This window comes from Oncorhynchus masou, chromosome 24, assembly GCF_036934945.1.
Source record: "Oncorhynchus masou masou isolate Uvic2021 chromosome 24, UVic_Omas_1.1, whole genome shotgun sequence".
Taxonomy (NCBI): Eukaryota; Metazoa; Chordata; class Actinopteri; order Salmoniformes; family Salmonidae; genus Oncorhynchus; species Oncorhynchus masou.
The window spans coordinates 54,322,962-54,345,115 of record NC_088235.1 but is presented as its reverse complement, the minus strand read 5'-3'; the positions used below and the strand labels follow the sequence as shown (position 1 = coordinate 54,345,115).

Below are 22,154 nucleotides of genomic sequence, written 5' to 3'. Positions count from 1 at the left end.
GTTTTTAATAACGTTATTTGTTTGCAATATGTGACCTATAAGCTAAGAGAGCTTTTTCAGGACCCTGTCTTTCAGATAATTCAAAAGATAAATCGAAATAACTTCACAGGTCTTCATTGTAAAGGGTTTAAACACTGTTTCCCATGCTAGTTCAATGAACCATAAACAATTATTGAACACGCACCTGTGGAACAGTCGTTAAGACACTAAAAGCTTACAGACGGTAGGCAATTAAGGTCCCAGTTATGAAAACTTAGGACACTAAAGAGTCCTTTCTACTGACTCTGAAAAACACCAAAAGAAAGATGCCTAGCTCATTTGTGCGAACATGCCTTGGGTATGCTGCAAGGTGGCATGAGGACTGCAGATGTGGCCAGGGCAATACATTGCAATGTCCGTATTGTGAGACGCCTAAAACAGCGCTACAGGGAGACAGGATGGACAGCTGATCGTCCAGACCACGTGTAACAACACCTGCACAGGACCGGTACATCCGAACATCACACTTGCGGGACAGGTACAGGATGGCAACAACAACTGCTCGAGTTACACCAGGAACACACAATCCCTCCATCAGTGCTCAGACTGTCCGCAGTAGGCTGAGAGAGGCTGGACTGAGGGCTTGTAGGCCTGTTGTAAGGCAGATCCTAAGCCAAACATCACTGGCAACAACGTCGCATATGGGCACAAACCCACAGTCGTTGGACCAGACAGGACTGGCAAAAAGTGCTCTTCACTGACGAGTCATGGTTTCTTCTTGCCAGGGGTGATGGTCAGATTCAAGTTTATCGTTGAAGAAATGAGCGTTACACTGAAGTCTGTACTCTGGAGCGGGATCAATTTGGAGGTGGAGGGTCCATCATGGTCTGGGGCGGTGTGTCACAGCATCATCGGACTGAGGTTGTTCTCATTGCAGGCATTGTCAACGCTATGTGTTACAGGGAAGACATCCTCCTCCCTCATGTGTTATCCTTCCTGCAGGCTCATCCTGACACGACCCTCCAGCATGACAATGCCACCAGCCATACTGCTCGTTCTGTGCGTGATTTCCAGCAAGACAGGAATGTCAGTGTTCTGCCATGGCCAGAGAAGAACCCGGATCTCAATCCCATTGAGCACGTCTGGGACCCGTTGGATCAGAGGGTGAGTGCTAGGGTCATTCCCCCCAGAAGTGTCTGGGAACTTACAGTTGCCTTGGTGGAAGAGTGGGGTAACATCTCACAGCAAGAACGGGCAAATCTGGTGCAGTCCACGAGGAGATGCACTGCAGTACTTAATGCAGCTGGTGGCCACACAAGATACTGACTGTTACTTATGATTTTGACCCCCTCCCTTTGTCTAGGGACTTATTATTCCATTTCAGTTAGTCACATATCTGTGGAACTTGTTCAGTTTATGTCTCAGTTGTTGAATATTGTTATGGTCATACAAATATTTACACATGTTAAGTTTGCTGAAAATAAATGCAGTTGACAGTGAGAGGACGTTCCTTTTTTTGTTGAGTTTATTAAATGAAAATCATAACATAAGGTACAACATCTATTCAAGTTCTTAAAGGGGCAGTAGCCTACATTTTGTGTACAATTGTGACTCATTTCAGGAAACTAGGCGTATGTCTTGGGTCACTACTTCACAGGAGAGCCATTTGAAAATAGCTTTTTTTGGGGCATAAATGCCTTCTGGAACATGTGAAATTTCATATGCCTAAATAACAAACATATATGCCATCTGTAAATACAAACACAATTGTTAAATTACTCGCCTAGTGTGTTTAACCACAGAATAATGCCTTCCCGCTAGCCATGATTGTGTAACGATTGTTGTCAGGTGAAGAGGACCAAAGAAGCAGCGTGGTACGTATTCAGAATGATTTTAATGAAGATGAATACTGGAACAAAAACGACAAACGAACAGTTCTGCAAGGTGCAACAAAAACACTAAACAGAAAATAACTTCCCACAAACACCAGGTGGGAACAGGCTACCTAAGTATGGTTCTCAATCAGAGACAACGATTGACAGCTGCCTCTGATTGGGAGCCATACCAGGCCAAACACATAGAAATAGAAAACATAGAACACAAAACATAGAATGCCCACCCCAACTCACGCCCTGACCAAACTAAAACAGAGACATAAAAAGGGAACTAAGGTCAGGACGTGACAGATTGGCTGCGATAATGAGTGTCCTGGACATGCCAAGGGATGAGTTTGGCTTGGTCTGTCATATAGAATAGAATAAAACTTTACTGTACATCCAAGATGGACATTTTTTTGGGCATCACCTTCTATTAAAACGATCACATACACATTTAAATCAGTCAGTCCATCATGTTGCACAATATAAATAAATAAATAAAAACATTGACCCGCTTCTGTCTATTTGAGCTGGTCAATATGTGTCGTAATGATTTTATATATATCGCGTAGTAGAACTGCATGTGTTGCCCTCCACTTTCTGGAGGACCAAGTTTTTAAATCAATGGAATTAGGGTATGACAGCTAAAACACCTCTTTCCAGATCTTCAAACTAAGGGAAACCACAGGATCCATGACAGGGAGGAGCAGCAAACCATGATGTACACTACCATTCAAAGGTTTGGGGAAAATGAAAAATGTCCTTGTCTTTGAAACCAAATTGTTCTCCATTAAAATAACATACAATTGATCAGAAATACAATGAAGACATTGTTAATGTTGTAAATGACTATTGTAGCTGGAAACGGCTGATTTTTTTTATGGAATATCTACATAGACATACAGAGGCCCTGTCACACCCTGATCTGTTTCACCTGTCCCTGAGCTTGTCTCCACCCCCTCCAGGTGTCACCCATCTTCCCATTATCCCCTGGGTATTTATACCTGTGTTGTCTGTCTGTCTGTGACAGTTTGTCTTGTTTTGTAAAGTCAACCTGTGTGTTACGCCGTGCTCCTGCTTTTTCCTTTTCTCTGTTTTTTGCTAGTCCACCCGGTTTTGATCCTTGCCTGACTTGACTCTGAACCCGCCTGCTTGCCCTGACCTTGAGCCTGCCTGCCACTCTGTACCTCCTGGACTCTGACCTTGTTATAATCTTTTGCCTGTCCACGACCATTCGCTTGCCTGCCCCTTGGATTATAAAAAATATCAGAGACTTGAACCATCTGCCTCCCCTGTCTGCATCTGGGTCACGCCCTGTGCAATTATAGGCCCATTATCAGCAACCATCACTCCTGTTTTCCAATGGCACGTTGTGTTAGCTAATCCGTGTTTATAATTTTAAAAGGCTAATTGGTCATTAGAAAACCCTTTTGCAATTATGTTAGCACAGCTGAAAACTGTTGTTCTGATTAAAGAAACAATACAACTAGCCTTCTTTAGACATCCCAGCATTTGTGGGTTTGATTACAGGCTCAAAATGGCCAGAAAGAAAGAACTTTGTCCTGAAACTCGTCAGTCTATTCTTGTTCTGAGAAATGAAGGCTATTCCATGCAAGAAATTGCCAAGAAACTGAAGATCTTGCACAACGCTGTGTACTACTCCCTTCACAGAACAGCAAAACCTGGCTCTAACCAGAATAGAAAGAGGAGTGGGAGGCTCCAGTGCACAACTGAGCAAGAGGACAAGTACATTAGAGTGTCTAGTTTGAGAAACAGACGCCTCACAAGTCCTCAACTGGCAGCTTTATTAAATAGTACTCGCAAAACACCAGTCTCAACGTCAACAGTGAAGAGGCGACTCCGGGATGCAGGCCTTCTAGGCAGAGTTGCAACGACTGGGCAATAAAAAGAAAAGATTAAGATCGGCTAAAGAACATAGACATTGGACAGAGGAAGTTGGGAAGAAAGTGTTATGGACAGGCCAATCTACGTTTGAGGTGTTTGGATCACAAAGAAGAACATCTGTGAGACGCAGAAAAAATGAAAGGTGCTGGAGGAATGCTTGACGCCATCTGTCAAGCATGGTGGAGGCAATGTGATGGTCTGGGTGTGTGTTGGTGGTGGTAAAGTGGGACATTTGTATGGGGTAAAAGGGATCTTGACGAAGGAAGGCTATCACTCCATTTTGCAACACCATGCCATACCCTGTGGACGGTGCTTAATTGGAGAAAATTTCCTCCTACAAAAAGACAATGACCCAAAGCACAGCTCCAAACTATGCAAGAACTATTTAGGGAAGAAGCAGTCAGCTGGTATTTTGTCTGTAAAAGAGTGGCCAGCACAGTCACCGGATTTCAACTCTATTGAGCTGTTGTAGGAGCAGCTTGACCGTATGGTATGTAAGAGCTTCCCATCAAGCCATTCCAACTTGTGGGAGGTGTTTCAGGAAGTATGGGGTGAAATCTCTTCAGATTACCTGATTACCTCAACAAATTGACAACTATAATGCCAAAGGTCTGCAAGGCTGTAATGGCTGCAAATTGAGGATTTTTTGTTTGAAGAGCACAATTATTATTTCAATTAAAAAACATGTTTTATATGTCAACGTCTTGACTATATTTCCTATTCATTTGGAACTCATTTCATGTATGTTTTCATGGAAAACAAGTACATTTCTAAGTGACCCCAAACATTTGAACGGTATTGTAGCTAGCTATAGTGGGGCAAAAAAGTATTTAGTCAGCCAAGAATTGTGCAGGTTCTCCCCCTTAAAAAGATGAGAGAGTCCTGTAATTTTCATCATAGGTACACTTCAACTATGACGGACAAAATGAGGAAAAAAATCCAGAAAATCACATTGTAGGATTTTTTATGAATTTATTTGCAAACAATTCTCTGCATTTTCAGAGACTCTTAATTATCAGCAGACTCTTACATTTCCTCATTGAAAACAATGTCTGAGCCAATGTCAAATTGGATTTTTACCAAATGATGGTACGACAGACCACGTATTCACCCTGCACGCCTTAATTGACAAACAAACAAACCAAAACAAAGGCAAAGTCAAAAAACAATACGTGCCTCGGCCTAAACATCAGTTCCACAGGTATCTTCCACAAAGCTGTGAACGATCTGAGAGACAAGGCAAGAAGGGCCTTCTACACCATCAAAAAGAACATCAAATCTGACATAATGATTAGGATCTGGCTAATAATACTTGAATCAGTTATAGAACCCATTGCCCTTTACGGTTGTGAGGTCTGTGGTCACAAAATGGGACAAACACCAAATTGAGACATTCAGAATTCTGCAAAAAAATATCCTCTGTGTACAACATAAAACAACAATTAATGCATGTTGAGCAGAATAAAGCCGAAACCCGCTAAATTCTAACGCCACCTAAAAAGAAGCGATTCCCAAACCTTCCATAACAAAGCCATCACCTACAGAGAGATTAACTTGGAGAAGAGTCCCGTAAGCAAGCTGTTCCTGGAGTTCACAAACACAAACAGAGCCCCAGGAGAGCAACATAATTAGACCTTACCAAATCATTATAGAAAAGGATAATTACTTGACACTTTGGAAAGAATTAACAAAAAAACAGAGGAAACTAGAATTCTATTTGGCTCTAACAGATAGTACACCGTGGCAGAATACCGGACCACCGTGACGTGACACTAAATGAAGGAAAGCTTTGACTATGTACAGACTCTGTAGGCATAGCCTTTCTATTGAGGGCTGCCGTGGGCAGACCTGGCTCTCAAGAGAAGACAGGGTATGTGCACACTGCCCACAAAATGAGGTGGAAACTGAGCTGCACTTCCTAACCTCCTGCCAATTGTATGACCATATTACAGACACACATTTTCCTCAGATAACACAGATCCACAAAGAATTCCAAAACAAATCCAATTTTGATAACCCCCCCAATATCTATTGGGTGAAATAACACAGTGTGCCATCACAGCAGCAAGATGTGTGACCTGTTGCCACAAGAAAAGGGCAACCAGTGAAGAACAAACACCATTGTAAATATAGCCCATATTTATGTTTATTTATTTTGCCTATTGCACTTTAACTATTTGCACATCATTACAACACTGTATATAGACATAATATGACATTTGATATGTCTCTATTCCTTTGGAACTTTGGTGAGTGTAATGTTTCCTGTTCATATTTGTTTATTTTACTTTTGTTAATTTTCTATGTCCCTTTCTTTAGCAATGTAGAGAGGCAGAGAGAGAGAGGCAGAGAGAGAGGCAGAGAGAGTTAGAGAGGCAGAGAGAGTTGGAGAGAGAGAGAGAGGCAGATAGAGAGTTAGAGAGAGAGAGAGAGAGAGGCAGAGAGTTAGATAGAGAGAGGCAGAGGGAGAGAGTTAGAGAGAGAGAGGCAGAGAGAGAGAGAGAGTTAGATAGAGAGAGGCAGAGAGAGAGAGAGTTAGAGAGAGAGTTAGATAGAGGCAGAGAGAGAGAGAGTTAGAGAGAGAGAGAGTTAGAGAGATAGAGAGAGGCAGAGAGAGTTAGAGAGATAGAGAGAGAGGCACAGAGAGAGAGAGAGGCAGAGAGGCACAGAGAGAGAGAGAGAGGCAGAGAGAGTTAGAGAGAGAGAGGCAGAGGCAGAGAGAGAGAGGCAGAGAGAGAGAGAGAGAGAGAGTTAGAGAGAGAGAGAGAGAGGGGCAGAGAGAGTTAGAGAGAGAGAGGCAGAGAGAGTTAGAGAGAGAGAGAGTTAGAGAGAGAGAGTTAGAGGCAGAGTTAGAGAGAGGCAGAGAGTTAGAGAGAGAGAGGCAGAGAGAGAGTTAGAGAGATAGAGGCAGAGAGAGAGAGAGAGAGAGAGAGAGAGAGGCAGAGAGAGAGTTCGAGAGAGAGAGGCAGAGAGAGAGAGAGGTAAGTAAGACCAAAATAATGGTGTTCCAAAAAAGGTCCAGTCACCAGGACCACAAATACAAATTCCATCTAGACACTGTTGCCCTAGAGCACACAAAAAACTATACATACCTTGGCCTAAACATCAGCGCCACAGGTAACTTCCACAAAGCTGTGAACGATCTGAGAGACAAGGCAAGAAGGGCATTCTATGCCATCAAAAGGAACATAAATTTCAAAATACCAATTAGGATTTGGCTAAAAATACTTGAATCAGTCATAGAGCCCATTGCCCTTTATGGTTGTGAGGTCTGGGGTCCGCTCACCAACCAAGACTTCACAAAATGGGACAAACACCAAATTGAGACTCTGCACGCAGAATTCTGCAAAAATATCCTCCGTGTACAACGTAGAACACCAAATAATGCATGCAGAGCATAATTAGGCCGATACCCACTAATTATCAAAAAAAAAATTCTATAACCACCTAAAAGGAAGCGATTCCCAGACCTTCCACAACAAAGCCATCACCTACAGAGAGATGAACCTGGAGAAGAGTCCCCTAAGCAAGCTGGTCCTGGGGCTCTGTTCACAAACACACCCTACAGAGCCCCATGACAGCAGCACAATTAGACCCAACCAAATCATGAGAAAACAAAAAGATAATTACTTGACACATTGGAAAGAATTAACAAAAAAACAGAGCAAACTAGAATGCTATTTGGCCCTACACAGAGAGTACACAGCGGCAGAATACCTGACCACTGTGACTGACCCAAAATTAAGGAAAGCTTTGACTATGTACAGACTCAGCGAGCATAGCCTTGCTATTGAGAAAGTCCGCCGTAGGCAGACAAGGCTCTCAAGAGAAGACAGGCTATGTGCTCACTGCCCACAAAATGAGGTGGAAACTGAGCTGCACTTCCTAACCTCCTGCCCAATGTATGATCATATTAGAGAGACATATTTCCCTCAGATTACACAGATCCACAAAGAATTCGAAAACAAATCCAATTTTGAAAAACTCCCATATCTACTGGGTGAAATTCCACAGTGTGCCATCAGAGCAGCAAGATTTGTGACCTGTTGCCACGAGAAAAGGGCAACCAGTGAAGAACACGCACCATTGTAAATACAATCCATATCTATGCTTATTTATTTTATCTTGTGTCCTTTACCATTTGTACATTGTAAAAACACTGTATATATATATAATATGACATTTGTAATGTCTTTATTGTTTTGAAACTTCTGTATGTGTGATGTCTACTGTTAATTTTTATTGTTTATTTCACTTTATATATTATCTACCTTACTTGCTTTGGCAATGTTAACACATGTTACCCATGCCAATAAAGCCCCTTGAATTGAATTGAATTGAGAGGCAGAGAGAGTTAGAGAGAGAGAGTTAGAGAGCGAGAGAGAGAGAGTTAGAGAGAGAGAGGCAGAGAGTTAGAGAGAGAGAGGCAGAGAGAGTTAGAGAGAGAGAGTTAGAGAGCGAGAGAGAGAGAGTTAGAGAGAGAGAGGCAGAGAGTTAGAGAGAGAGAGTGAGAGAGAGTTAGAGAGAGAGAGGCAGAGAGAGAGAGAGAGAGAGGCAGAGAGAGAGAGGCAGAGAGAGTTAGAGAGAGCGGCAGAGAGAGAGAGAGAGGCAGAGAGAGAGAGAGGCAGAGAGAGAGAGGCAGAGAGAGAGAGAGAGGCAGAGAGAGAGAGAGGCAGAGAGAGAGAGACGCAGAGAGGGCGAGAGAGAGAGAAAGAGAGAGAATAGCAAGAGGTGTAGACTATGTGTCCGCTAGGAATAGAGCAGCGCTCACCAAAAAGTCTGTTTATTTTTCTTTATCATTCTTTTTAATTCCATTTGTTAAAGGAACCTCATGCACAGGACTTCAGAGGACGCTGGGATGAGCACATAAAGGGGCTTCAACAGGTTGCAGCCCAATGGACACACTCAGAGTGGGCAATCATTTGTTAGTTGAAATGGAGAAAAGCAGCAAAAAAGCAGGAAATCAAAAGCTCTATCTTTTGTTTGCCTTATTTTCTTTTCCTTGTATTTTCTCACTCTTCCTCTTCTTCTTCTTCCAGACGTTTCCAAATGTCAAAGGAGCAGGAGTCACTCTGGCACCTTGTTTCTGTAAAGTTCTTGTTTTGGGGGTTCCATCTCTCTTTGACTCTCCTGAAGAGCTCCTTGAGCACATTCACGTGGCTCTGGGCGAAAATCAATGCCCATATGTGTCTTCTTCAGCTGCTTTGTACAGGAGTAATGAAGGTTAGGAGAGAGAGAACGAGAGAGCGAGAGAGAGAGCGAGAGAGAGAGAGAGAGAGAGAGAGATAGATAGAGAGAGATGCTCATAACCACTGATTGCACACAAAATATGAATCAGTACCAGGGCAAGGCTTGCATCTGTTTACTGCTATAATGGTTTCATAATTAAAAGTGATGCTCTCAGACTTTTACCCCCCAGGTACCTTTTTAGCCAATGATGGATCTGTGAGGCCCCACTAATTGCTTAAAGCGTTAGAGCAGGAATTAAACATTATAACCGACCGGAGCTCCAAACATGAAGGTATATATTATTGCCCTGCTTTTCTTTGACCGTAAGTTGGCAGTGGTAACCAACCTTTCCTGAGTCAACATCCCTTTCTCGGTCAAAAAGCAAGCTGAGATCAACCGTTTTGTGCAGTACAATGCAATACCTAATATATTATCACAGCATGTTGGCTAAATGCTTCATCTCAGTCGATTTGCAAACACACAGCCTATTAGCTATTATTGTAATGTTATTCCCCTGAAAGGGGGGAAATATGAAAAAGTTTCACACTGACACATAGCATCAGCGACGTAATGAAACCTTATGACATTTTTAGAACTGTATTGTTTGCATTTTGATTGTGTTTTAATTTCGGGCCTTCAGGAAATATAGAGCATGTGGAGATGTTCATATTGAAACAAATCCGATTTTTTAAAGTTCTTAATTGATACGTTTAATACATATTTTCTCAGAGGTCCCCACATAGGGTCCAGACTCCAAGTTTGGGCACCACTGTACTAACCTCTCTCTCTCTGCTTGCTTCTTCTCTCTCTGTCTCCTCTTCTCCCTCCTGGCTCCAGCGCTCCATGTCCTCTCCAACCGCTCTGTTAAAAAACGTTCCCAGATAAAAAAATAAAAAAACAGGTGTTCCAAATTTGCTCCATTCGCTAAGATCAACATTTAACCAACACCCATCTATTTTTGTGACAACCTGGACCTACCATTTGCTATTGAAGTATTGAAACCAGACCATGTGATTTGAATGCAAAACATTTTAGTAAACAACTTCAAAAGGTGACTGTAAGAAGTATCCATCACTTCAAATAGGCTACATTCGTTTTAAACAGCATATAAACACTCTAAGTAGGTCAGGAACCAGACAGGTAGCCTAAGAAGGAACACAAATGAATTATTTAGGCTATATTGTTAGCATATTATTTCAATTATTTCAAGGCTATAGCCTACAAGGAAATACATTGTGAAGTATTTGCTCGTGCTACACACTTGGCTGGCAGGAACATTAACCGCTCAGCTTTTAAACAGCATTTTGTTTAATTAAATCATTATAGTCTATAAATTGCTCATATAGGCTGTGTTTTAGAATTCAATTCAAATTTAACGAAACATGCCTTATTAGGCTCAGTCTACAGTGCTTTTGAATTCACTTTCAGAAACGCGAGTTTGGCCAGAGTCTATGGCTTCAGGCTCATGCGATGGTGCCTGGAGAGCAGGCCAGCAAAAGAAAATACACTCTACGCGCTCGCAAAGCCACTGGGGATGCTAAACACCCTTTGGGCCAATCTTGCCAGGCTAGGCAGGGATGCGGAGTTGTTTTTTTTTTCTCTACAGCTAGGCCTAAAGGTTTTTGGCAAGATAACCTTATCAGAACGGAAAGCCCCTTGAAAGGCTTATTGAGCCAAATGATAGCCTAGTATAGCCTTGTATAGACAATAGAACAACACTTTTTTTGTTCCATTTTGTGTTTAGAAATACTTTGCTACAATGACACACTTAGCTATTGAAGGATGCTATTGAAAGAAGCTAAAGCTAACGTTAAAACGGAGCTTACCTCAGCAGGAGTAAGAAATACACTACTAAGCTATCATAATACATTTGCAGACAGTGATGTGGCACTTAGTGGTGAGCAGAGTATGTGAGCAGAATGGGGCTGGAGCTGGAGCGTAGCAAGGAGCAGAATGTGCCCAACATGACTGGAGGCCGTGAGCTAGTTTCCCAAAGGCTGGAGCGTCAGCCTTCTAGCCCACTCCAATTTCGCTCCAGTACTGCGCCAGTAGAGTTCACTTCACCAGCTCAGGTTATGCCTGGCCCAGCATGCATTTGTAGGCTCCTTGTGTGCTGCTATAGCCACTTTTTTTTAGCTACTGTCATGGAGTTCGCTAAATATTTTCATAAAGAAACTGATAAAAACAGACAGGCGCAAAATCAAGATGACTTACAAAGATGAGTAGTACCAAGAGAGGGAATAAGGTGCTGTAGTGTCCACAAATAAAGAATCATTGTGTAATCTGAAAATTAGCATGACCCGAAAGCATGATGGGTTCTATGAGCACATGCTAACAGAAAGGAATGAGGTGGATAGCTAGCTATTACTGTAATAGAAAGTTCTCTGCTGGCAGCTAGCCACCTCACTGACTGACATACTGTATCTACTGTATAAGGCACTATTTACCAGCGTTACACTCATTCACACTCATTCATTTTTTGTTTAGTTTGGGGATGTCTGTAGACACGACTCAAATCTCGGGACTGTCTTAAAATTGCTTTTTGTCCAGCATCTCGCAAACACACTGTCAGCAGAGTCTCAAGTTGCCTACTTGAGCTGACTGCGAGCTGTGGTATTTTGTTTCCTGTATCAGACCATTGGTCTGTGCCATGAGAGAGCAGAGTTAGCCATTTGAGAGAGTGGTGAATGAGCTGCTAAAAAGGAAAATCCGGGAGGCAAATCTGGGGGACGCAAGCAAACATCACCTTCAATCTGTCTGGACTTCGCAGTCCTCATACATAGTTATGGCCATGCCACAGCTGAGCATACATTTTTATAATTTGAATAAACTAATGGTACCTGCATGTGATGGTCAGTCTTAGTGGAAGGAGAGAATAGCAGAGGGTCTGTCTCTCATGGTCCCTGTTCTCTCCTTTCCTCCGGTGAGATTGACCAGAGAGCGGGGACACAGTCTTCCACTTGATGGTGAAACTTTAGTCTTTCCTATGACCAGAGAAAGTGAAATATTGCTCAAAATTTTAAAAATCGACACAATGTGTTGCTGATAGTAAAAAAAAGCAGGCCTATCGATATACTTGGCTACTCATCATTGTAGCTGCAGTGTCAGTAGAAGTGGGGAGAAGCGCATTTTATGTTTTGTAAAAGTGTTGAACACAAACAGTTTTGAAAGTGCTGTGTCACATTCTGACCTTTATGTCATTTGTTTTGTCTTTATTTAGTATGGTCAGGGCGTGAGTTGGGTTGGCAGTCTATGTTTGTTTGTTCTATATTTTGGGTATTTCTATGTTTCGGCCTAGTATGGTTCTCAATCAGAGGCAGGTGTCATTAGTTGTCTCTGAGTGAGAATCATACTTAGGTAGCCTGGGTTTCACTGTGTTTGTAGGTGATTGTTCCTGTCTCTGTTTTTGCACCAGATAGAACTGTTAGGGTTTTCACATTTCTTGTTTTATGTAGTCAGTTGTTCATGTGTACGTTGCGTATTAAAAAGAACCATGGACACTTACCACGCCGCATATTGGTCCTCTGATCCTTCTCGCCTCTCCTCTTCGGAAGAAGAGGAGGAAATCCCTTACATGCTGAATAAAACCGTAATCATGAACTCACTCATGAAAACAGCCGTGTTATCCTGTATTATTTGAGTCTCTTGCTGGTCATGGTTTTAAAAGTTATTAAATCTCACATAGTATCAAACTTTGCTGTGGGGTTGTGGAAGCTGTAGGCACACTTGATTTAGCCATAGCTCTCCTGGTCCACAGGGTAGGCAGAGTTTGTGGGAACACTTTGCCTACCCAGCATGCATTGCTTCTGAATCAACTGCACCTATTGACAACAGCGCAAGACAAATCTAAAAAATAGGAGGGCAAGCTTTTATCATTGGCTTTTCTACAGAAATGTTTGGTGACTTAGGAATGCCTGAAGATTGACCACGATCGACTGGTTAGTGACCACTACTGTACTGGAAGTTCACTGACCTTGACTAGGGAATCACAGACATTCTATTGATTGGAACCTGATCTATTGTTTATACGTACATAGATGCCACGACTTGGTTTAATTGTATCTGGCTGAAATCTGAAACAATGAGTGGGAGGAAATGTGGCAATTGGTGGTTTGTTTACATATTGTAGCTATATCTTCATGGGTGAACTTGATAAGACGTTTTGGTTGACAGTCCTGTCTCAACTTGCCTTCATATAACTGTCATATTAATTCATTTGAAATTCAAATCTAAAGTTACAGTATCTCCTTCTTTATTCAGTTTACCACTGTGTACACTCCATCCTCAATTTAAAGATGCTGATTTTGTTCTCTTGCAACATAATCTTGTTTGACAGATTTTTCATAAACTGATCTGCAGCAAACCTACTGTACTATAGAAAGCACATGTTCAAACCTTATGTTGATGTACAGTATCCACCTTCTGTTTCCTACTTCTTCCGTCCTTGTTTCTTTTCTCTGGACCCTGGACCTTTGAAGGTCTCCTCATTGGCTGAGGGGCTTCAACGGTTCAACCAGGTCTTGGCGTTCAGAAGACCTTGGACAGTGATCTGCCTGTACATCCACAGACACGCATGCATGCACACATACACACGTCCACACGCAGCACGCACACACACACACACACACACACACACACACACACACACACACACACACACAACTCCCTAGCTAAACCAGGATTTGGTACTGAGGTCGAATAACCTTAGAAAAATCCTATGTGCATTGTGTGCCAAATTACAATATACTGTAGGATTAACAATGGCAAGCATTAGTGTGTGAACAATATGGTGGGCAACATGTTCACTTCCTTCCCTTTCACCCAAAGACTGGAGAAAGGGGAACAGACAGACCGACAGGGATGGGCAGGGTTGTTGTATGATGTAACAGTATTAGTGTATCTGCCTCACTGCCTACCCACATGAAAAAAATATGACAGTTTACTATAGAATACGAGAGTATTTACTATAACTTTGTAGTAAACTATAGTATACTGTAAAATACTATTATACACACGGGAGTATCCCTAGATGATGTGTAGTAGTTATTGTATTCTAACCAAGATGGCGTAGCTGTCAGACGTCTTTGTCTTTGTCTTGCCGTGTCCCGTGTATATATCTTTTTATGTCTTTTTTCTTTGCATATATTTAAACATATATTTTTCTTAACCTCAACTTCAACATACTCTCCTGCAATCCACCTCACCCAATGATGTATGGATCTGCTATTTTCTTTACTTTAGATCCGGAACCCCCAACAGAAGCTAGCCAGCTAACTAGCTACTAGCCACTGCTAGCTGACTTAGCTCAGACAACTCTTGCTAGTCTGCACAGGGCAATTTAAACAAGAGCATATCAGACTTTTTTCTCCAAATCTCCGGATTCCTACCGCTCTGAACCTCTGAACCTTTTCACCTGTATCAACGCAGCTAGCAAGCTGCTATCCGTCTGTCCACTCCTGGATAACGTCTCTGTCCCAAAGCAAGCACCAATTAGCCTGGAGCTAGCCTATGCTAGGCCCATCTCCTGGCTAGCTAAAGAGGTCCATCAGCCAGTCCTTGGGCTACAATACCTATTTTACCAATTGGCCTGGACACCTTTTACTGCCGATACGGAGCCCCGCCGATCCATCATGACTGGACTACCAACATAATCTGCCCGAGGGCACCCCGAGAGCTCCTCCATTGCGACGTCCACAGAATGCCCATCTGCTAGCCTGCTAGCCGCGGTCCGCTAGCTGCCTAGAGCATATCGGACTGTTAACTGAATCGGCCAATTTCTTGGGCCACTATACCTATTTTGCAAATTGGCCTGGACCCTTTTACTATAAAAAGCCCTGCTGACCCATCAGAACTGGTCTGCCAATGTAATCGCACAAGGAGCTACAACAGACTTCTTCCATCGCGATGTGCCTCTAAGGCCCTTCTGCTAGCTTGCTTTCCATGGCCCGCCAGCTGTCTGAATCGGCGTGTCTCCAGCCCACCTACCTACTCACTGGACCCTATGATCACTCGGCTACGCATGCCTCTCCCTAATGTCAAAATGCCTTGTCCATTGCTGTTTTGGTATTGATTATTGCCTTATTTCACAGTAGAGCCCTCTAGCCCTGCTCAATACGCCTTAGCTAACCCTTTAGTTCCACCTCCCACACATGCTGTGACCTCACCTGGTTTAAGTTATGTTTCTAGAGACAATATCTCTCTCATCGTCACTAAGTGCATTGGTTTATCTCAATTGTATTTACATCCTACCAAACCTTTGTCTGTATATTATGCCTTGAATCTATTCTACCGTGCCCAGAAACCTGCTCCTTTTACTCTCTGTTCCGAACGTACTAGATGACCAGTTCTTACAGCCTTTAGCCGTACCCTTATCCTACTCCTCCTCTGTTCCTCTGGTGATATAGATGTTAATCCAGGCCCTGCAGTGCTTAGCTCCACTCCCATTCCCCAGGAGCTCTCATTTGTTGACTTATGTTACCGTAAAAGCCTTGGTTTCAGGCATGTTAACATTAGAAGCCTCCTCCATATGTTAGGACCCGGTTACGAACCTGGGTCTCCGGAGTGAGAAACAGTCACTTAACCTGTTGAAACTCTAGGGGCGCAATTTCATTTTTGGATGAAAAACGTTCCCGTTTTAAACAAGATATTTTGTCACAAAAAGATGCTCGACTATGCATATAATTGCTACTGTTCGAAAGAAAACACTCTGACGTGTCCAGAAATACAAAGATCTTCTCTGTGCGTGCCCTTTAACGTGAGCTTCAGGCAAAACCAAGATGAGATGGCATCCAGGAAATGACAAGGATTTTTGAGGCTCTGTTTGTCATGATCTCCTTATATGGCTGTGAACGGAAGAGGAATGAGTCTGCCCTTTCTGTCGTTTCCCCAAGGTGTCTGCAGCATTGTGACGTATTTGTAGGCAGATCATTGGAAGATTGACCATAAGAGACCACATTTACCACGTGTCCGCCCGGTGTCCTGCGCCGAAATTGGTGCGCAAAAGTCACCTGCCAGTATTTTTCCAAACAATACAGAGAGTAAAGCAAGCTTCCACGAACTGCATGTCAATGAAGAGATATGTGAAAAAACACCTTGAGGACTGATTCCAAACAACGTTTGCCATGTTTCGGTCGATATTATGTAGTTAATCCGGAAAAAGTTTTACGTTGTAGGTGACTGCATTTTCGGTTCGTTTCAGTAGCCAGGCGCAATGTAGAAAACGGAACGATTTCTCCTACACACAGACGCTTTCAGGAAACACTGCGCATTTGGTGTGTAACGGAGAGTCTCCTCATTGAAAACATCAGAAGCTCTTCAAAGGTAAATGATTTTATTTATCTGGTTTTTGTGAAAATGTTGCGTGCTACATGTTATTCAAAATGCATTGCTAGCTTTGCATACTCTTACACAAATTAGAAAAGGCTAAGCTTGAGAGCAAACGCATTATTTTAATTTTATTTGCGATTTTCAGAAATCGTTAACGTTGCGTTATGCTAATGAGCCTGAGGCTTTAGTCACGATCCCGGATCCGGGATGGGGAGTTTCAACAGGTTAACCAACTGAGCCACGAATAGTCAGCAGAACCCAGAAGATGAGGCAGACACAGCAGTACTTAAGACGGTGTATTTAATAAAGTAAAAAGGAGAAGTCCTTAAATACAAAAATGGCAAATCCAAAAGGTGGTAGGAATAGCACAAAAAAGCCTCAAGAGACACTCAAAAACAAAAACAGAATTCCACAAGAGCATCCACCGGAATCGACAAGAAAACACAGAACACTAGGGCTGGGTGCTAACATACAAACACAGAGCACAGAACTGAGGGAAACTAAGGGTTTAAATACAATCAGGGGAAACGAGGTACAGGTGCAAATAATAATGGGGAGCAAGGGAAAAAACATAAGGTCAAAAAGCACAATGGAGGCATCTAGTGACCAAAACCCGGAACAACCCTGGCCAAATCCTGACAGAATCCCCCCCCCCCTAGGAACGGCTCCTGACGTTCCTACCAGCTCTCTCAGGGTGGAGGGCCCTGAACTCACGAATGAGGTCAGGATCCAGTATGTCTTTGGCAGGAACCCAGGAGCGCTCCTCGGGACTGTAGCCTTCCCAGTCCACCAGATACTGCCAGGACCGCTGCACCCGGCGGGAATCCAGTATCCGATGGACGGTATAAGCCAGCTGGCCTCCAATGACACGAGGCGGAGGGGGAGGTCTGTCTTCCGGGACAAGGGGAGAAAAAACAACAGGTTTTAACAATGAAATGTGAAATGTGGGATTAATCTTAAGGGATCTGGGTAAGTGTAGGCGATAAGAAACTGGGTTAACTCTCCTGGCAACCTTGAAGGGACCGATGTATTTTTGGGACAGCTTGCGAGACTCCACCCGTAGAGGTAAGTTTCTTGTGGAGAGCCAGACTCTCTGGCCGGGGCGCAGGGTAGGCCCGGGACGGCGACGTCTGTTGGCTGGTTGTTGGTACCTCTGTGAGGAACGCATAAGATTAAGACGGGTCTTCCTCCACATAAGCCGACAGCGTCTGACGAACTTCAAGGCTGAAGGCACTCTGACTTCTGCCTCCTGGTCCGGGAACAATGGAGGAGCATAGCCAAACTGACACTCGTGCGGGGACATACCAGTGGAGGAGGAGCGCAAGGTGTTGTGCGCGTATTCGCCCCAAACAATAAAGGATGACCATGTGGACGGGTTGTCACGAGTCATACATCGGAGGGTGGTTTCCAGCTCTTGATTCATCCTCTCTGTTTGGCCGTTGGACTCCGGATGGTACCCTGAAGATAGACTGGCAGAAGCCCCCATGAGTTGGCAGAAGGCCTTCCAAAACCTTGAGGCGAACTGGGGACCTCTGTCAGAAACCATATCTTGAGGAATGCCGAAGACTCGGAACACATGATTAATTTACCAACTCAGCCGTTTCCTTGGCAGAAGGTAACTTAGTCAGAGGGACGAACCTGGCCGCCTTTGAAAACCTGTCGATTATGACTAGGATAGTAGTATTGCCATGGGATGGAGGAAGTCCAGTAATAAAGTCCAATGAGATATGGGACCAGGGTCTGTGGGGAACAGGTAAAGGGTGAAGGAGTCCTTGAGGGCGGAGGTGAGAAGATTTGCCCTGGCAGCACACGGGACAGGCATTGACGAAAGTGGCAACGTCTTCTCTTATGGTAGGCCACCAGAACTTACGCTGGATGAACTCCAAGGTGCGACCTACGCCCGGATGACAGGTGAGGCGAGAGGAGTGCCCCCACAGAAGGACCTGAGTCCTCACTGCCTTGGGGACAAACAACCGATTGGCAGGACCTCCTTTCGGGTCCGGTTCGCTAGCTTGAGCACGTCTCACGGTATCCTCAACTTGACACGAAATCGGAGCCACAATCTTAGCAGCAGGAAGGACAGGCATGTCCGTGTCATCTCGAATGGCAGGAGCGTAGACTCGGGACAGGGCATCCGGTTTGAGATTCTTCGACCCGGGCCGATAGGTGAGGATAAACTGGAATCGATTGAAGAAAAGAGACCATCTAGCTTGTCTAGAGTTCAACCGCTTCGCCTGCTGGATATACTCCAGATTTTTGTGGTCCGTAAGCACTTGAAACGGGTGAGAAGCCCCCTCGAGCCAGTGTCTCCATTCCTTCAATGCCATCTTAACCGCTAGGAGTTCACGATCCCCCACATCGTAGTTCCTCTCAGTCGGGGTAAGCCGGTGTGAGAAGAAAGCGCACGGATGAAGCTTCTTGTCTTCACCCCTCTGAGACAGGACAGCTCCAACACCAACCTCTGATGCGTCTACCTCCACCACAAATGGTTCATCCGTAGTCGGTAGTATCAGGATGGGAGCAGAGAGAACGCGCTGCTTGAGTCCTTGGAAGGCCGTCTCAGCTTCTCTTCCCCACAAAAACCTTGCATTGCCACCCTTGGTTAAAGCTGAGAGAGGGGCTGCCACCAAGCTGAAGTTCTTGATGAACTTGCGGTAAAAGTTTGTGAAGCCCAGGAAACGTTGAACTTCCTTAACGGATTTGGGGGTGGGCCAATCCGCTACCGCCCCTACCTTCCTGGGGTCCATTTGGACTCGACCGGGTTCCACTACAAATCCCAGGAATTGTACTCGGGATGAATGGAATTCACATTTTTCCGGCTTAACGTACAGATGGCTGTCTAGGAGGCGTTTGAGTACTTGTCTGACATGCTTAGTCTGTTCTTGAAGGGAGCTCGAAAAGATGAGGATGTCATCCAAGTAAACGAACACAAATATGTTAAGCATATCCCTAAGCACATCGTTTATGAGCGCTTGGAACACCGCTGGGGCGTTGGTCAGGCCGAAGGGCATCACCAAGTATTCATAGTGACCAGTAGGCGTGTTGAAAGCGGTCTTCCACTCGTCACCAGGTCTGATCCGCACAAGATGGTATGCGTTCCGCAGGTCAAGCTTAGTGAAAACAACTGCTTCCTGGAGCAGCTCGAAGGCTGTGGCCATAAGGGGTAGCGGGTAACGGTTACGGACGGTTATGGCATTGAGTCCCCGGTAGTCGATGCAAGGACGTAATCCACCGTCTTTCTTGGCCACAAAGAAAAACCCTGCTCCCGCCGGGGAGGTGGATGGACGCATGAGGCCTGCTTCCAGAGCGTCCTTGATGTAGGTATCCATAGCAGCTCGTTCGGGTGGAGATAGGGTAAAGATCCGACCCCTGGGGGGGCAAGTGCCCGGAAACAGGTCGATGGGGCAATCGTAAGGTCTATGGGGTGGTAGCATGGTGGCCCTCTGTTTGCTAAACACCAGTTTGAGGTCATGGTAACACTCGGGAACTCGGGTCAGGTCGATGGATTCTAAAGACTCGGGAGTAGAACTCGGGGAATTCTGGAAAATACAAGTAGCTTGGCACGTAGGACCCCACTGCTTGATAGAGCCCACAGACCAGTCAATGTGAGGGTTATGGCTGTGAAGCCAGGGGTATCCAAGGACGAGAGGGAACTCGGAACAGGAGATCAAATGAAAGTTCATCAATTCCTGGTGTTGTGAAACTGAAAGTCGCAAGGAGGTAGTGACATGAGTGACAAGTCCAGATCCCAAAGGGCTTCCATCCAATGTAGTGACCCTCATGGGTTCACTTAGAAGTTCAGAGAGAACGCCATTCTCCTTCGCCCAGACACCATCCATGAAGTTACCTGCGGCTCCAGAGTCTACCAAGGCTTGAAGGTGAAGCTTGTGGTTGTCCCAGGAGAGGGTGACTGGAATGAGCAGACGGGAGTTGGACGGATGGGAGGAGGTTATGTTTCCCGTTACAGTTCCCCCCGGTCTGTAAGGGACAAAGCGTTTCCCTGGAGCCCGGGACACGTGGAACGGAAATGGCCCGGTTTGCCGCAATATAGACAGCGTCGCTCCCTCATCCGGCGGTCTCTCTCAGCCTGGGAGATGCGTCCAATCTGCATGGGTTCCGATGGAGCCAGCGAGGATAAAGGTGGGGACTCGGAGCTGGGACTGATAGGGGCTAGAGGTCTACGGTTGAGTTCTCTCTCTCTCAGACGCTGGTCAATGCGTGAGGCCAACTTGATCAGGGACTCGAGATTGTCCGGTGGTTCCCGAGTGGCCAGTTCATCTTGGATAGTGTCGGAAAGGCCTTTCAGAAAGCACACCGTGAGCGCCTCGTTGTTCCAGCCACTTGCTGCTGCCACCGTGCGGAACTGGATGGCATAGTCCGTCACGCTGCGCCAACCTTGGTGGAGAGTCAGGAGCTGTTTGGCTGAGTCAGAACCACTGCTTGGGCCTTGAAACACTCGTTTGAATTCCTCAGCAAAGGCAGAGTAGCTGGCACAGCAGGAACTATGGGCATCCCACACAGCAGTAGCCCAGGCCAGGGCTTTTTCCGACAGCAGGGTGATGATATAAGCGATCTTAGACCGGTCGGTGGGAAACGACGAGGGTTGTAGTTCAAAGGAGAGAGAACATTGGGTGAGAAACCCTTTACAAGCACTTGGATCACCTGAGAACCGTTGGGGAGGTGGAAGACGAGGTTCAGCCAGGGGGTTAACTGCCATGGGTACGTGAATCTGAGGTACTGGGACGGGAACTGTTGCCGGGGTAAGACGATCAGATATTTGCTTAATGGAAGTCAGCATCTCCGACAGAAGATGAGAATGTCTAGCAATTAAGGCCTCTTGCTGAACCAGGGCGGCTTCGTGGCGTTGGTCAGTCTCCTGGTGGTGGGACAGCATGGCAGAAAGGTCCTGGGAACTGGCTGCCTCTGGGTTCATTTTTGGGCTCTGAGTTTCTGTCAGGACCCGGTTACGAACCTGGGTCTCCGGAGTGAGAAACAGTCACTTAACCAACTGAGCCACGAATAGTCAGGAGAACCCAGAAGATGAGGCAGACACAGCAGTACTTAAGATGGTGTATTTAATAAAGTAAAAAGGAGAAGTCCTTAAATACAAAAATGGCAAATCCAAAAGGTGGTAGGAATAGCACAAAAAAGCCACAAGAGACACTCAAAAACAAAAACAGAATTCCACAAGAGCATCCACCGGAATCGACAAGAAAACACAGAACACTAGGGCTGGGTGCTAACATACAAACACAGAGCACAGAACTGAGGGAAACTAAGGGTTTAAATACAATCAGGGGAAACGAGGTACAGGTGCAAATAATAATGGGGAACAAGGGAAAAAACATAAGGTCAAAAAGCACAATGGGGGCATCTAGTGACCAAAACCCGGAACAACCCTGGCCAAATCCTGACACCATAAGTTTGTTTTATTCACTGCTTTAGCACACTCTGCCAACACAGATGTCCTAGCCATGTCTGAATCCGGGCTTAGGAAGACCACCAAAAACCCTGAAATTTCCATCCCTAACAATAACATTTTCCTATAAGATAGAACTGCCAAAGGGGGCGGAGTTGCAATCTACCGCAGAGATAGCCTGCAGGTCTGTGCCAAAAAATTTGAGCTTATAATTTTAAAAATCCAAGCTTGATGCCCTAAAGCTCACACAAATGATCAATGAACCTACCAGGTACAACCTCAAATCTGTAAACACGGCACCCTCATAGATATCATCCTAACCAATCTGCCCTCCAAATACACCTCTGCTGTCTTCAACCAGGATCTCAGCGATTACTGCCTCATGGCCTGAGTCCGTAATGGGTCTGCGGTCAAACGAC

General features: G+C 44.8%; 1 long non-coding RNA gene across 1 annotated transcript; it reads right to left on the bottom strand.

The window, feature by feature from the left end:
- Positions 1-8,870: 8,870 nt before the first annotated feature.
- On the bottom strand, positions 8,871-11,968 carry LOC135511639 (uncharacterized). The gene is made up of 3 exons (XR_010451282.1): positions 11,831-11,968; positions 9,770-9,851; positions 8,871-8,960 (listed from the first exon to the last, which is right to left on the bottom strand). It is a non-coding gene; the product is annotated as an uncharacterized LOC135511639 (long non-coding RNA).
- Between the last annotated feature and the right edge of the window lie 10,186 nt (positions 11,969-22,154).